The sequence below is a fragment of the Triturus cristatus genome, chromosome 4_2 (assembly GCF_964204655.1).
Source record: "Triturus cristatus chromosome 4_2, aTriCri1.1, whole genome shotgun sequence".
NCBI classification, from domain to species: Eukaryota; Metazoa; Chordata; class Amphibia; order Caudata; family Salamandridae; genus Triturus; species Triturus cristatus.
In genome coordinates, this window is record NC_140586.1 from 230,794,829 (window position 1) to 230,812,145 (window position 17,317).

Genomic DNA, 17,317 nt, shown 5'->3' on the forward strand with positions numbered 1-17,317 from the left:
AAGGATGGAGAGAAAGAAGTAAGGAAAGACAGAAAGAAGATGGGAGGCAAAGAAGAGGTAAGGTGAGAAGGTGGGGATAAGTAGGAGCAGACTATGGAAATTGTTTATTTAAAAAAAAAAACGCGTTTGTTTGAAATGGACAAACTATATTTTTTTTAAATAAACAATCATAAAGGACTGTCAGTTTACCTGCATATTTGATTGGACAGCTCTAAAATGCTTGTTTCCTTCAGGACGACTTTTAGTGACGGTGACTGTCCCAGTCCCCGCATCGAGGCCAGGCGGCAGCGCAAGACACGAGCCCCTGCCCTCGGACGTCGCATCCCCTGGGAGCTGTGCTGACTGGCTGCAAAGCAGGCGAGCGCTGTCCGTCTCAGGCAGTCAGGTTAGGCTGCGCATGGCTTGCTTTTCATTGCAGGGCCTGGAATTACTCTACTACCGAGGGCGTCAGTGACGGCGGCCCCGGAAGATGAAAACAAGCATTGGCATAGCCAATAGGTCTCGCCTTTGGAAACCTAATAAGTGTTGAGCCAGAGCTATTGACTTTCCCAATGCCTTTAAGCTATGTTGAAAAGTTATAATAAAGTGTTATAAGCATTTGTGTTATCTTATATAAAACCAAGAATACATTATGTACAACTGAACAATCCTATTAAAAAAGAATTAACATAAAAAATGCCTTCTAGTTGTTTTGCTCTTGCAATGGTGGCAACTTCTTTCTGCCTGTACTAATGCTTGTTTGTTGTAGTTTTTTCTTGTTAATGGGAGGAAATAAAAAACGGGAGGGTGGAAGTTGGGAAACGGATGAGGGATGGAAATGGTAAAGAAACAGACACAATGCTTTGTGTCTCGTTGCGCCAAGGGGCTGTCCTTGCAAAAAGTTAGTAAGTAACAGCCATAGTGCCTTAACAAAATACTATCCCCAGAAAACATCAACGTTTTCCGAAGGCCAAAAGGTCTGATGGTTATGGGTCAGCCCTGCACTGATAAAATCGAAAGGCAAACTAGAATAAGGGTACCCGATAACGCCATGCCATCAGGGAAAAACAGAAAAAGTGCTGAGTGAAATGTTTAAACCCAGATACTGGTAATTACTCCGAGCCACATTGCAGTCCATCGTTGTTTGCTTCCTGAGCCCCCAAAGACAGGGATTAACCTTAAATAAATTAGACTTGGTCCTGCAATAAAGCGGTCTCGCCTGAAGTATATGGACACACGGGCTCTGAATGGGAACACATGCAACCCTCGAACAGCTGTGGCCTTGTTCAACCTCATCAGTGGGTGCAGCTTGAGTCCCATGGCACATTAGGTGCTAAAGGAGATACGTTTGTCCATGTCACAAGGGACATCATTTCCTAGTTATGCACTTCTCTTTAACAGCCCAATGTATTGTGAACATTATAGTCTTGGTTCATTTCAAAGGAACAAACTGGACTAACACAATTGTGAAAACAGTGTTTTGTACAAGAAAGTCCGGAGACCAGAACTTAAATGTGCCTTTGACGACATGGAGTCATCTGATAATTTTAAACAAGAATTGAAAGACATAATACGATCTCTCAGTAGACTCAGCCATACCGCTTCAATATTATTAACTCCTGCTCAGAAGACATCGATATTTCCAAAAAGCTGCATGCCCTATTTGCCCTACAAGTCCCAGCATGCAATGGAAACAACTGGCTTGGTTGCGCTTCTCACACATGGGTCCTATGATGACCAACACTCAACTGACACTTCCCATTTGCACGTTTGTGCGAGGGTAGCTTTTGTACCATCAACAGAAAGCAATGTGCACAGGATAATTGTCACAAGCAATACATGATACCACGAGCTGTACATTATTACCCAGAGGGAACCCATATTTTCACATAGCACCCGTGAGTAGCTCGTACATTTTTATGATGTTTTATTTGTATTATACAAGTTGTAGTCCCCGTTTTACATTAGGACATGCAAAACTACAACTATAAGAATGCCAGAAAAAAATAGAACTGGTAAACTGCTCACACCTGCCATGATACGGTACTGACACTACCAATAGAGCGGCATTTACCGACACACAAGGTCACCGCTTCTCCAGAGACAAACTATAACTTCCCACCTTGGAACAAAAGCCGCGGGACTGCTCCGCATTAACACTTCCTCTGTTCTGAAGGTTGGAAAGTTGCTCTTTGTTGCAAATATGTTTTCAAGCAAGGGAGCAACAGAAGTGACATCATGTTCTGTGCCCTGCCTGTAGCCAGCCCCTGGGCGGTCATGGAAGACATAAATAATAATAACCCCTGCATTCCTCCCATCGGCGATGTATTTGGCGAGCTGTTTGTCGTGGTACCAAACACACACACAGACGGCAGTTTCACGTAAGGGCAGGAACTTAAAAGCCGTTTTTTTAAGGGGGTTGCGCGTAAACCAGTACCGTATTATTATAGCTTAATATGTGTGGAAGCGCCCGGGGACGAGTCAGGGTTAACGTTGGGCCAGTGTTATTAAAAAAGCACAAAGGCAGCGCTAGAGCAGGAAGGCGCCGAGATAGCCCCACAGTTTTTTATGTAAGTGAAATGAAGCACGGATGTGAAAGTGAAAGCGACCGCGCTCGGTTATAATTAGTAACCTGATCCATGACCAGCTGCCAGCCTATGCGCACCGCTGCTCGCTCCCGAGACTCAAAGGCCATGGGAGTGAACCTTTAGAAGAAAGGTGGGACATGCACCCGCCTTTGGACAATTGCGTACTTTCATTTTTGAAAGCCACACGCAAAGGCCAATAAAATGTGAGGAAAATTTAAAAGGCACATGCACAAGTTTACTGAGAAGTCTGGAATGATTCCAAGAGGCCCTCCTAGAGCAACACATGCGCTCTGCGCTAGGCTCGACCTAAGAGGCCCGGGACAACTAGCCCACGAAAAACTCCTTACCACAGATCCCATTTTAAAAATACAAGGAGAGTGAAGAAGAAAAAAAAACAGCCCAAAATGCTCCTCCTAAATATTTAACAACATTACAGAAAAAAAACTGTTTGGCCTAGAAGAATGGATAGGCTCCATCTCACCGTTTAAAGGACTGGTAGAATGTAATCCAAGGAGAGATAATTGGAAAACAAGGAATTTGAACCTTTTTCTTCACAAGAAAACTGAAAGTACAAAAGACTAAGGCGGACATTGCTATTAGGGTTGTGTTGAATTAAAGCTTCTCTAGCACATATGGTTGACAGCTGGCAGTTTTTTTTTACCGGCATGACTAGTATTTTAATATTCCGGTCGGCACAAAATTTAGGATAATCACTTAGAGATGGTGTGTTTTGCCCTTATCAGTACATACTTTAAACGGTAAATGTAAGAAGAAAGCACTTTAAATGTCTGACATGATTCTGGACTGATAATTAAAGTAAACAATGATAGAAAACGCATGTTAAAATGAACATAGACCATTTTCTAAAGTTCTATTCAAGTACTAAGCCCGGGCCATTGCAGAATTTTAAAACCGTGAGCAAATTGTTGGCATTTTTCTCTGTGAAATGTGACTACCCTACTGGCAAAGACACAACATGACAATGACCAATTACTTGGTAAGTGACCGCAGGCTGAAGGTGGAGACAGGCAAAATAGGCAGGACTGGAAACTAGAGAGACAAAATGCAGCAACACGGGTCTTCAATCATGCTTTTTGTTGAGCGCAACTACTCACGCGTAAGGGTCTCAAGGCGCTAAGCTCGTTTATTTAAACACCGTCCCACATATAAAAAAAAAACAGGGAGGTTCTACAGAGACTTTGAAATGAAAATCATCGACTTTGGAAAGCTAAATGAAGTACGAAAGTTACAAACTTTGCTGTGTGAAAACTACGAAAAAAGCTGTTAACACTGACAAAGGTGTAACAACACAAAACACCCAAAACAAGAAGGCTTGGCAATGCTTTTTCAAAGTACCTGCATCATAGCATGTTTTGATACGTCTTGACTGTGATTTCCACAATAAAATATCTGGCTAGTGAATATTGCCCCCTACTTTCTTAAATTTCAACATGTTAAACAATGCATTGTTATTTGTAATGACCAAACAATGCCAACGGCTAGCTTCAAGGTGCAGCAAACAATAAGACATACAGGATGAAATCAGATGAAATAGCAGATCCACATTTTTCATCGTTATTTTTAATTTTTATGTAGTGTAAATTTGGCCCAAGGGCATTAGAGAACTTTACAAGAGGGCACCAAATTACATTGCACATTTGTAATTCTCGCCTTTCTCTTGTGAGAAGTTTTGTTAGCTTACAGTGGGCTTGGAGGCCGCCCATTGCTTACTGTTGGTTAACACATTTGGTTGCTAATTGTTTGATGGCTTGCGTGGGCTTTACCTTGACCGCATGAGCTTGTCCCTCCCCTGGAGCATCAACGCATTATTGTACACTGCTCACTTGTTTTGGTACTGTTTTTTATTTATTTTTGTTTAAGTCCTCAATGAGAGTTCCTCATGTTTTCTAGCTGTCTCCCTGTACACCGTGCTCTGTTTTGGTTTCTTTTTTCTTGTCAATGGGCAAACCTAACCAGGTACAGCAATGCTGTAACTTTATGGTGCTTTTTTTTCTTTTTGGTTAAGCTCTGCACAAGAGTGCATGTGTTTTCCAGGTCTCCTCTTTTTCACTGTGCTCCATTTTGGTTTCTTCTTTCTCGTTGGTGGCCAATGCTTGAAACAAAAATATACAGGCTAAGGCTAGCCGACTCTTCACAACCACAGATGTTTCAACATGCAAAGTGGCTAGGATCTATAACCAGCATACGAATGCAGGAGCTATGGAAAGGTAGCAATCTATCTACATCCAGGGATGTATTTACTAGTACTGCATAAGAATGACTGTGTACCCGTTTCCTCTTCGGAAGCATCCTTCTGCAGGACCCCTTTTCTTTGTTTCCCTGTCCTCTGGTCTCATCATCATTAACTAGGCCTGTATTGTCAGACCTGTTTGCTGAGGGCCTCTGATGACCATTTGATTTATCCTAATAGCTGCTCAGTCCCCTCTGGTTGTCAGTAAACAGCAACTGGTTGTGAGGCGAAGGAAGAGTGACACTGTTTGCCTGGTGGGCTCAATGATTCTGCCTCCTGGTCCTGTTGGGGGTTTGTGCACCCCTTAACAATTAGCAAGTGACAATGCAGCCCATTCCTTGCGCCTGAATAATGCCACCTCTCGCCCCCACTCTCCCGCTGTAACGCACTATGTGTGATCATGAAATCGACTGTCCATTAACATATCTCATGCAGCAGAATGAGCTGCTTCTTGGCACTTTTAATAATTGGTGTGGTAACCTGAGGGTACACCTTTTATTGGCTTTAAATGGGTGACACACTTGGAGGGATTTGGGCGTATGCCTGTAGGTTGTATGTAGATCTGTGCATTCAGTGTTTAGCTCGCTGAGCTATCGCTTTAATACCAAGCATTGGGAAAGCTAATAGGTTTCGCTTATAAGAGCTATTGGCTTTGTCAATGTTCTTTATCCATGCAGTGTAACAGCTCAGCTGTGCAGCATGGCTAAATGTAATTTAAAAATCACTATGATGCTTCTAGCACTGGACACATGTTGGCACTTTTTTAAATTAATTTTAGCCATGCTGCTAAGTATTTGCCCAGAATCACAGGATGTTAAACTGAGGCGGGGAACCGAGCTTGGCTCCCCAGTACCAGGGCTGGGAACTCTGGGCGGTAGGCCACATCACCTCCAAGGAGTTGATTCAGGTGGTGTGTTTCACCCACCTAATAAATGTACTTTGTAGTAAATAGTTGGGTACATGTGCTTTAAGTCAGGTATGGTAAAGTGTTTGTCGGATTTCACTTGGGATTTGTACATACACATGCAGACAAAAACACACACACCCTTGTCTCTGCTTTAATGGTGTTAAAAAATGGTTATTTTACAAAATACTGAGTTTCAAGTGCCCCTCACAGTCCGCTCTCCTCTCCCTTCCTACTGCGTCTCAAGCTCCCACCCCATACTCCTGCCCTGCTTCCAGGGCTTTAAGTGGGATGGAAAAACTGGGGTGGGGGGGGGTCTCTCAAAGGGGCGTTGCCGATGTACTTAAGGGCGTGGCTTAAAAACACAAGGTAAAAATCTGTGCTTAGCATAATGTGCCGCCCGACTGGTATTTTGCTGTTTCTGTCATTGCATCCAGATATTTGATACAACAAGTAACATTACACCTACGACAAGCCAGGAATATTGGCTTTGTCAATGGTTGTTAGTTGCATAAGATAAATAAGCAGCAACTATGTCTTGTTGGATATAATATTGAAAACGCTTCCACTTAAAGCCCTGGTGACACCAGGACAATGCTGCTGCTCCTGAGTTTTAAAAAGAGAAGGGAAATCCAGAGAGAACATGACTCTCCAAAGGATTTCCCTTCCCCTACAAAGCTCACCTCGCAGTCGCATGACGTCATGCCGTAACTTCTCCACTAGTGAGAAGTGAGCAGCGCACATCGATGTGGCTGCAGTCATCGCAGTCCGGGAAAAAACACACGGGCCGCGGGACTCAAGGCACAAAACAGAGCCCGATAGAGACCCGTTTTGAGGCTCCTTTAAAAAAAAAAACAGCCGGTGCTCAGACCCGGCCCACTTAAAGCCCTGCCTGCTTCTAGAATGGATTTTCACCAGCCTGATGGTTGGGAATCTTACTGACCAAGCTATGCCCCATATCGCCTCGCCCTACAGCCCCCCCCCCCCCCCACCCATGATAGGCACAGAAAATGCAGGGGTAACTAAAATAGCGCACAAAATTATAAAAACATTAGAAATATTTACAGTAAAATGTGAATCCACTCTACGGAAAAACACACAGACTACGCTAAACAGAAGAGCGCCGCAATGCTCTCAGATGATGTTAATACTCCTAGATTAGGAGAGCGCTGCCCGAATTTTAGCTTAAAAATTGTAAGGTTATTTTCTAACCTCAGATCATTATGAAGATCGTTCCAAAGCTTTGCTCTGGCCTCTCTGTAGAAAACAGGCTGAGCATGTGTTTTCTACAACATCCAGCCAGTTCCGCGAGCAGCAGTTCTTTATCAGACCTCGAAGGCCCTCCCCTTGGCTCTGTTTGCCGTATCCCAGGGCCTAAGGGACTTTACTGCCAGCAATGAGCACTGGTGCAGGGTGCAGCGCGAAAAACTGTCACCAGGAGGCGCCAGCAGCACAGGTCTTTAGTAAGCATTTATCCGCGAAGCACCAACCGAAAGTTAACTTCCGTCTTCCTGCATTCAACTCAAAGTAGACAAGTGTCAGACTCTGTAATATGAGCTCGGCTGCTGTTTTCATGCCGACAGGTAATAACATAGCTAAAAAATAAAATCATGTATTTTCCCCACAGAAGCATCATCATATATCAAACAAAAGCAGGATGTAAACTCACCAAATCTAGACAATTCATAAATGTTTTTAAAGTAAATAGAGACATAGTTGGTGTGTTAAAAAAAAGAAATAGAGAGGAATATACACAAGTTGTATTTCGGTTATCAGCTCCAGGCCCTTCTAGAACCCCAAAATGCTCAAACGGTAGACATTTAATGGGTGCCCTATCTAACCGCAGAGGCTTGGACGCTTACAGTGCTAAATTTGAGCCGGTGCTTTCCGGTGCTAAGCACCGGCCCTTAATTGGTTTCCGGTGCTTGGCACCGGCACCTAATTGTTAACGCCATACTTAAAACAGTCCGCCACATAGTGGCGCTGCTCATCTAATTTTGAGAAGACCAAAACAACGGGATTTCAGGAATACGATATACATTAAAATTGCTAATACATGCCTCCCCGCACATTCCTTTAGCTATGGGGACCTGGAATAATCTGAACTGTCGCATTTACATGCAAGAGTGATGGTTTGCAGTTGTTTTGGCAGCGATGACAAGGGTGACGGGTGCTGCAAGCAGCAGTGGCCTCCTGGTCAGAGCCCTGGCAGTTACAATTTTACAATTTAAGCACTGGCACGCTTACCATTAGCCAACTTCAGTTCCAGGGGACAGATTTCTTTTACACTTATGTAGTGTTACTGTTTTCAGATTTACACAAAAGGTTTGCGGTAAACTAAACCGGACATGATAGCGCGATAGAACTAGGTTGACAACCGTAACAAACACTGACAAGGTCAATCATTTCGACTTTTGTAGTGAAAAGATGTTCTCAAGCTTCAAAAAGATAGAAATAACTCGCGTTGCATGGGCATCAACAGTGGCAATTTCATTCCAACTCACAGAATAGGCACAACCATGGGTGGCAGCAATATGCCAACATTTAAAAAACGGAAAGAGGAATGCTTTGAAAAATATAAGCGTGCAGGCATCACTTGGGAACAGGAAAGAGGGAGACTTAAAAAAACAGTCACCGCCCTCAGCAGGTTGGCAAGCTTCTCTCACACACAGAGCTGGCTAGCAGCAGTGCAAACTTGCCTTGTAGGTGAATATCTTGAAATATGCCGCCATTTTCCACACGTTTTTCTCCAAGCAGAGGAGAAGTGCTACCATAACAAAACACAATATGGGAAGCTTGACACACATAATAACAAATTGGATTCTTATACATTGTGTGGTGGGTCTGATTCTGAATCTATGAGTGGGATGTGAAAGAGGAAAAGGACAGGGCACAGTGCAATATCTTGCAAAGGGAGAAACTGTCAAAAGTAATGTATTGGTGGCATTCAAGTTTGGTTCACTGGAAGCTCTGCCTTTATGCCAACCGTGTGGTTTTCTTGGCTTATTTAGTGTCAAGGGAAAAGCTGGGTTTCCAGTGGCTGAGCCTCAGCTGGCTCTGCCCTCGAAAAGCCTTGACCGGGTAATCTGTCTGTCGTAGAAGCACCAGGACACAACAATAGCCTTGCCTTATTTAGGACAGGACTACAACCACTGATTTCTGCCCAGGTCTGACATCAGAGGCATTGTGGACTCATGCAGGGTATATAAATACAATGTCCATTGCGCACTGTAAGAAAACTTCTTGTGCCTCTGCCTGACTCATCCTGAACACCCCAAGCCGCAACCATATCACCGGTCACCTGAGAAACCTATACTAGCTACCTGTCAACAAAAGAATCACCTTCAAGCTCCTCATGCACGCCTGCAAAGCCCTCCACAATGCCGGACCTGCGTACCTCAACCACTGCCTATCCTTCAACACTCCCACCAGACATCTCCGCTCCGCCCAACTGGTCTTGGCCACCATCCCATGGATGCGCAAGACCACGGCTGGAGGAAGATCCTTCTCCTATCTCGCTGTGAAGACCTGGAACTCCCTGCCTCTGCACCTCAGGCAATCACAATTGCTGCCACAATTCAGGAAGGACCTCAAGACCTGGCACTTCGACTGAACCGCAGCCGGTCCCCCCTCCAACTTAGCACCTCGAGACTCTTACGTTTGAGTAGTTGCGCTTTATAAGATTACCGATTGATTGCATGTCATGGTCATTCGATTTAGTTTTTTTCTGACACTCACGCTTTGTGAGTTTGTTTCCGAAAACCCCAAAATAAATGTCGGAAGGGTAAAACAAACATGGCATCTGCCTGGAGTTCCTCTGTGCCTTCAGTGCATCCACCACACTAACTAGCAGATGCATTGAAAGCCCAGAAATCCATGCCAAGCAGTCGAACATTCTGTATATATGTTGGGAGGTCGTCCAACAGGGGAGTAAAAGTTAGGACCTCCATCGCCCTAGCGGGCTGCCCGCCTAAAATGAAACACTACCATTACTATTGAAGCAAGTTGTTTCAGATGCCATTGAGGGATCTTTAGTTACTAGAAAAACCATGCGTGAAGACGGTACTAAAATTAGTGACAATCTCAAATAGGAGATTGTTGGAAGGCTGTAAATTCCATATGGATTGGCAGAAGTCAGCTGAATTACCTGAACATTCTTCCTGGTATCTGCATTCATGCTAGTGGCAAGAGAAAATGATGGGTCTCCCGCTAAAAGTGATACAAGGGCCACTGAAATGTCATTTGAGTTGACTTACTCATAGATATGAGTAGGAATTGGCCTGAGGGATACCCCCTGAGGGATATGACCTCCTTGGACCACCTGGACTGCATCACCAAATGTTACATCCTGCCTTCCCAAAGTGCTAAGAAGGGGCCTGGCTTGAGAACGCACTTCTCACCTGAGGAAGACCTCCCATTCAAAGCCACATTAGAACATCCATTCCCCATTAACTGCATTAGAATGAGGGATATTTCAGGATTAGGAAATTAAAAAAAGTAATATTTTCAAATGTAAAATCTGGTGTATTTATATTAAATATTGTGGGTTGGCATGTATGTGGCCCCTGCACCTTTAATGCAACCGCTGCCAAGGTACAGCGAGGTATTGCTGCAGAGCAGTTACTCACTCTGCACCTATGTGCTGTTATAAGGATGAAGTTAAGTGCATGATTTGCAGAGCTTGCAAGGCACTCACTTTCACCGAGTGTGCTGTGCGACTGTTTACGAGTGCTAGGCTGGAATCCACATCATGGATGGTGCCCTCTGCAAGGAGACAATGCATGCAAGCACCATGGAGTTTCCCAGTGTCACGGTTAAGGTGTCTCTGGATTTCTGATCCTCTGACCATCCCCTGAGGGTTATATGTCAAAACAAAGAGGTCAAGAATATCGACCTGTACTCATATTGACTACACAATATCCACTATCAACATGGTCAGCATACTTTGGGAAGTGCAGATTCACTGTTCTAACTCAATATTTACTTTCCCTAAACAATATTTCTGAAATCGATATTCAAAACTGAATTTTTGGGTGAAAGACCACCCGATGCCTGCTCTTCTGAGATTCTGTAGATGTTTCACCTATATCTGGTTAAGGGCTGGAATCTACACTGACCTCAGAGAGGAGCCCTGGAGCAAAGCACTGGCCCTACTGGTTTGGTTGCCTGAGCAGTCCTGTTTCCCATCTGCCCAGGAACAACTCAATCTGCTTGGGCTGTCTTAGCTGTGACTAACCCGTCAACACCTTTAATGTCTTGTTGTCCTTCCCTCTGTTGAGTGTAATAAGAAGCTCAGAAATGAAGCTTGTGAAGAAGAGGCTCCCTTCAATAGGACCAAATGTTCTTCAGAGACCCCTAGTTATAGAAACATGCTGGTCCTCTGGATCCAGTAGATGTCCTTCTCCCTGAATTCACCTGAAGCTGGTAAATATCAGCTGAGAGGAGGATGACGTACCAGGACCAAGACGCCCCTGGTTGTTGCTGTTTCTCCAGAGGCTGAGAAGAAGCCTGCCCCAGGATGAAGACCCCGGTATGGGCAAACCTCATGGAAAGCAGATATCTAACCTCAAAGAAAAGCACAAAGCTCAGCTGAGTTGAGAACAGCGTACAGGAAGACTCGAGGAGACAGCTGGTACATGAAGCCAGGAGGATCAGGAGGCAGAGACCCCAAAGGACTGAGCCTGCGCTGCCCTCCTTCATCCCGCTTCCCACCATAGCTCTGACTGAACAGTGACTTAGGCCCTTGTCACAGGTTGAGCAGAACATAGTGGGGTATTTACCACACGTCTTGAGGTATTTACTGCATGTGGTAAGTAATACCTCCTAGTCTGACTTTTCAACTTCAACATGAGGCCTACCCTGCAGAATCAATGTTAAACAAACTGAATTCTGCGTGTTTTTCCTTTTCTACAAGCTCATGCCCTACAATAAATTTTGGTTGGTTTGACCTGCAGAGATCTTTCAGAGAAAAACTGGGATGTGATCATTATCACGTAACTCCTAATTGCGATCCCTGGGCAAACTCCAGTTAGCACGGCGTTCGTAATCAACTTGTGATGAGAGCCTCTGAGTGGTATTTCTTTGGGTTTGTACACTGTGAGTAGTTATGATTTTGAAACCTTCACCAGACTCTAACTGAGGACTTGACTGCTTCACCACATTACCCCATGAAGAGTCAAGACCCAAATAGCAATAGTTGGCATCCATGAGCAGCGCAATGGCACTCAAAGCTCCCGACACTGGTCACAATGGCAGTTACTTAGCAGAGAAATGGGCAGCTTTCTGTGGCTGCTCCAAGACCTGGAGTACAAGGGGAAGAAAATGGGGGCATATTATCAAGAAACGGCGTTGAAATTATCGCCGCTTTAGCGGCAGAAAACTGCCGCTAAAGCGGCGATAATGGGCTTGATAATATGCCCTTGAGAATTCCCATAGAAGCCCATTTTCTGGTGTCAACATGGGCCTCCATTGGAATACTCTGCGGCATATTATCAAGCCCATTATCGCCGCTTTAGCAGCAGTTTTCTGCTGCTAAAGCGTCGATAATTTTAACGCCGTGCTTGATAATATGCCCCAAAGTTAACTGTAGGTACGTTTTGTGAAACCATCATCTGTCCTTTCTCAGGTGTTCACAAGTGGAAGGAGAGGCATTAAGGAGTGATGACATCCTGCTATGGATTACCAATGTGTATATTTAGGATCTCATCATTCATTCTCCTAGTTCATCATTCATGAAGTGAGGAAGAGCATGAATGAGAGAGGAATGAGGTTGGAGGTGTAATGTTGTCATATCTATTCCATGTTTCTTGGAGCTCCAAGTTATTGCAATACATTGATTCTGTGTGTGTGTGCGCATGCACGTGTAGGGACATACCCTTAGGTTTCTGTTTTAAACAAGCATTGGCAAGGTCAATAGGTCTCAGCAATGCGAGAGCTATTGGCTTTGTCCATGTTAATGTGTTTCAGCATTGCATGGCAAGATTGTAAGTGATTGTAAGTGTTTCCCAGGTAGAAGCAGCACCCAAGCCCCCGCAGCTGAATGCACTGTTATGTCTTTGTGTAACCACAAGCATAAACACCGGCGATGGTACCACCCCATGAGGCAATCGCACCTCTAATGTCCGGGCTTTGGATACTCAGCGCTGCAGTGTCCACAACTCTGTGCCCGTGAAGTCTGCCATGCTGCTGTGGATACGACTGCAAAAAGAACAATTGATGGACAGAATGCAGAACAATGTCATACATTCACCCCATTACAGAGATCTGGGCCTAAATCCATTGTTTTTTTGCTCACCATGCCATTCCAGTTTGGACCCAGCCATATGCAAATCAGTCTTGACCCTGCACCCCAATGGGAACAGTCCAGCCCGAACTGCCAGGCCACAGAAGTCAACAAGTTAAGAATCGCTGACCTGTAGAATTAACAAGCGGCTCCTGGCACACCAGGCACGTCTCTTCTTGTGTGGAGCTGAAATTCACCAAGCAACAGCAGACAATCCCTGTACACGCCGCAGATCGAGGGTAACCACACGTAAGAGAAGGCCAGTCCGGGGAGAAGCAGCAGCTGGGAAGGGCCTATGCGAGCTGCGTGAAACGTGGCGTCGTAAGTCGAACTCACCAAAATCTCAAAACAGAGAAAGGCCCCGGACTACCAGAGGAAAGAGACCTGTCGCCGTCTCGGGCAGTACAGCATACAGCTTTACAGCATACAGCTTTAAGGCCTTTTCTAATGACATGGAAGAGGGGACCTATGAATTATGAAGAAATCCTGGGAGGCCTAGGGCAGTGTACTCGAAAACGTAAATGTGCAGCACTAAATATGAGAGTAAGTCTATTTCTAGTTGATCGTGATGATTACAGGTAAAGGAACGGTGGCCAGAATTGCAGGGGAGCACACAAACTGACCCTGGGGTGAAGCCTGGCAAAGAACTTTCCCATCCTTGTTTTATCACAATCAGCATCTAAAGTGAGTATCTCGCGGGTTGAGCTGTTCAAAGGTGGTGAATACGTGAGCACTTCCTGAAATAAATTGTTATCGGTCTGTTGTGACAGTGTACACAGCGACAATGTAGGAACAGCAACAGACACCAACTACCAGGGCATTTGGAAGCTTTCACAGTAGCAGGGTACAACACTCATTCATCTCGCAGACAGATGGTTGACGCAGTTTGCGCAGGGTGGGGCGAGGGGGTGGAGGAGCCCCTCTGACACCCTCCATTTTGCATACAAGTCCCTAAGGGGTTTAAAAATGGCCTAACTCTTGCAAACGTCTTGTACGCAGACAAAAAAATGTATGTCTGTGCCTGGAACAGAATACCATTTTCATACAAGTATGGTCTTGTCGCTGCACATGCTCCTCAGCCAACATGACGCGCACAAAAACACTCACAAAATCTGCCTTTCTACTGTGAAAAGCCGATGCGCACTGAAGTTTGCGGGGGACGGCGTGGACCGTCATAAGAGTGTGAGCCCTTGCAGGAAGGGCAGCGACACCATAGGCACTGTGCACGTGTGACAAACCATTCATTACAGCCGGTCAAAGAAAAAGGCTGTTAATGAGGGGAAAAGACGAAGAGGTTTGAGTCAATGAGGGAGATGCTGCAAGAGGGGGGAGAGAGACTGCGTGGGAGACAAGGGCGGCCACGCTAATTAAAAACAGATGGCCCCTGCGCGCCGCTGCTGGCTCATGAGAGCAAAACACTCTGGGAGTAAACAGCTGGGACATCCACACGCCTTTGGCCAATTGCGTGCTAAAGCCAGACGCAAAGGCCAATAGCGTGTGAGCACCACACGCACGAGCTTCTACAAAGCCTGAAGTGATTCCAAGAGGCCGAAACCTAGATCAGCGCATGCGTGCTGCTTCTAGGCTCGACCTAAAAAGCGTCACCAAAAGCAATGGGATAATAAGAGTAAGCAATAATAATACATTCTTACATTTGAGAACAAATAATAACACTCAGAGATACAAAAGTAACATGAGCCAATGTCACTAAACTGACCCCTATTTAAAAAACATCAATACGATCTCCATCTTGAAATGTCTATGTTCCCGTCTTCAGTCAGAAAAATAACACATTTCTTCAAAAACAAAATATAGGAAAATGTATTCTTTTGACATATGTTCTTTTTAAATTTCCGTATTCTTCCTAAATTCAATCCTTAGCTTTAGGTTAGCCATATTTCTATGACGTCTTAAAATTTTTGTAAGCCATATTTATTAAATTTTGTAATATCTCATATATATTATTTAGTAAACATTTCGATATTTCCAGAAGCTTTTGAACTAAATGATAGTTTCTCTCTATTTAGAATAAATAATTTACCCTAAAAGTGACATTAGGAAATGGTTGACTGGGTGACTTACATTCAAATGCGTGACACCACCAGTGCCACAGTTGATGTCCTACTTCTGTGTTTGAAATTCCGGGAATGACAGAAGCCTTTTGGCAGCTTTAATACCCTTGTCAGACCAGACGGAAAAGACATTACCCTTACCATCGTGCATCCTGACACATTTTTACATGAACTGCCCTGCTGTCTGTTTTCTAGGCGATGATGGGGTTGTAGTTTTGTTTTGGCACATAAGGAACTCTTGAACTTTTGTTTTGTCAGCTAGTAAATAAAGCTGTGATGCTCAACACTGGCGCTGGGCTTTCGTGAGAAAGGGTGGCTTCAGACACAAGCTGTGTTTGAAGAGAAGCTACGTCACCGGTGTGTATGAGAATGAACGACATGAGGAGTGATTCGGATTGGGTGATCATTTAACTGAAGTCACCGGTTGATATAATCCAATAATCCAATAATCGCCCAAATCTAAAAAAATGCATGTGTGTGATAAAGGCCATAATAATAATAATAGGGGAGAGGAGTTGGCCTAACGATAAGGGCGCTCGACCTCGGACCTGGGGGAACTGGGTTCGAGTCTTGGTAACGACGCTAAACCTCCTGTGAATCTGGGCAAATCACTTAATCTCCCGTGCCTAACAAAAAAAAAAAAAAAAAAAATGAATGTGTCCTCATGTAACGTAACTGGTGCTATGTAAAGCGCTACCTGATTGGATTCGGGTCAAGTTCGCGCTATATAAAACTCTGCTAAAAAAAAAAAATTATAATAACAAGCAGAGGGGGTTGGGGCACGGAACAGACACCCTGTCAAAACAGCATCAGACAGTTGATCTCGGTCTTTTACTGCTCAGCAAATTTGACAAGATAAGAACATGCTTTACAGCCCTGTTCACAACGGCGCTCGGAGCAAGTGAAAACACGAGCGCACCTGATGAGGCATGTTAAACAAAGAAAAAAAAAAGTTTCTAAAATGGCCATTAAATGGGAGGAATGGATTGTAGTAATAGGTCCATGCTCTTGTGGAGGGCTAAACACAGGAAGAGGCATGACGCATGCTTGCCATGGACAAATGGGGAGAAATAATAGAAGAGCGACAATGGAGCCAGCCAATAGGCGGGCTGTAGCTCACAAAACATACACAACATGTCTCTTTTGAGAAAAGCGGATGCGCTGTCTAGAGCCGAGACCTAAAAATAGCTCCGTAAACCAGGAGCAGTGTAAAGAGACATGCTCTTGGTTGAGGCCTTATGGGAGGGCCAAACACATGAATAGGGCATGATGCCTGCATGCCATGATGAATGGAATCAAAGAAAATTAGAGTGACGCTGACGTTTACCAATGGTTGGAGATGGGCGGCCTGTAAGCCGACAGATAGAACACAACAAGTCTCTTTGAGACAGAGCATGCACTGTCTAGCCAAGCAGTGCATGCGCTGTTTAGCCGAGACCTAAAACCAATAGATTTTACACAGGGGAAAACCTCCTGGCTTTGCCAATGCTTGTTGTGTTTCAAAATGGGATGATTAAGTGTAATTGAGGTAGAGGCTAGGAAGATGCCTAGGCATCCTTGCAGGAGAGGGTGTGGCATAAGGGACCGAGCTGCGGACTAAGGAGCTGGTAAACCAGGTTTGAGTTTGGGTGTCTGTTTAATATCCCTGATTTTGAGCAACTCACTTAATCTTGCTGTGCCAACAAAAATGAATGTGTCCTTGTGTAAAGAAACTGGTGTTAGTTTAAAATGTTTCAATACCTTCGGGTGGTGTTGGTGCTATCTAAAACGGCACAAAAAAGAAACTGGTGCTTATGTAAAGCGCTCCACCACCTTTGGGTAATGTTGCAGCTATATAAAACTACACCAAGAAAAATTGAAAAACAGAGTCATGGAGGAGGGGATCTGTGCAACGGAGTTCAGCGGGGCAAGCAGTGACGGGCAGGAGGTGGATGGGTAACCAACAGCAAATACAGGCTGCCACAGGGAGAGTAAGTGATTTGGCCGTAAGCACAAACTGAATCAGAGTGTTAGACTGGTTTACAGTACTGAACACGGGGAAATACACCGCATCAGCAACCACATTAAAAGGACTACTTATGCCATAGACACTGAGGGGCAGGCAGACCGTGATGACATCAAGACTCAGCTTGGCTCCTTTGAAGAGAATTCAAGTTAAGCAACAAAGGCCCATGAAAACACTTCACTGGTGAATGCAGAAAAAGTAAAAAAGTGTCCAGATGGGAGAAATTGAAGAAATAG

At 44.6% G+C, this 17,317-nt stretch overlaps 1 protein-coding gene across 3 annotated transcripts in view; it reads right to left on the reverse strand.

Moving 5' to 3' along the window:
- CIMIP4 (ciliary microtubule inner protein 4) overlaps positions 1–17,317 on the reverse strand; it is a 317,064-nt gene that overhangs the window by 165,210 nt on the left and 134,537 nt on the right. The gene's annotated exons all lie outside the window — the stretch shown is intronic.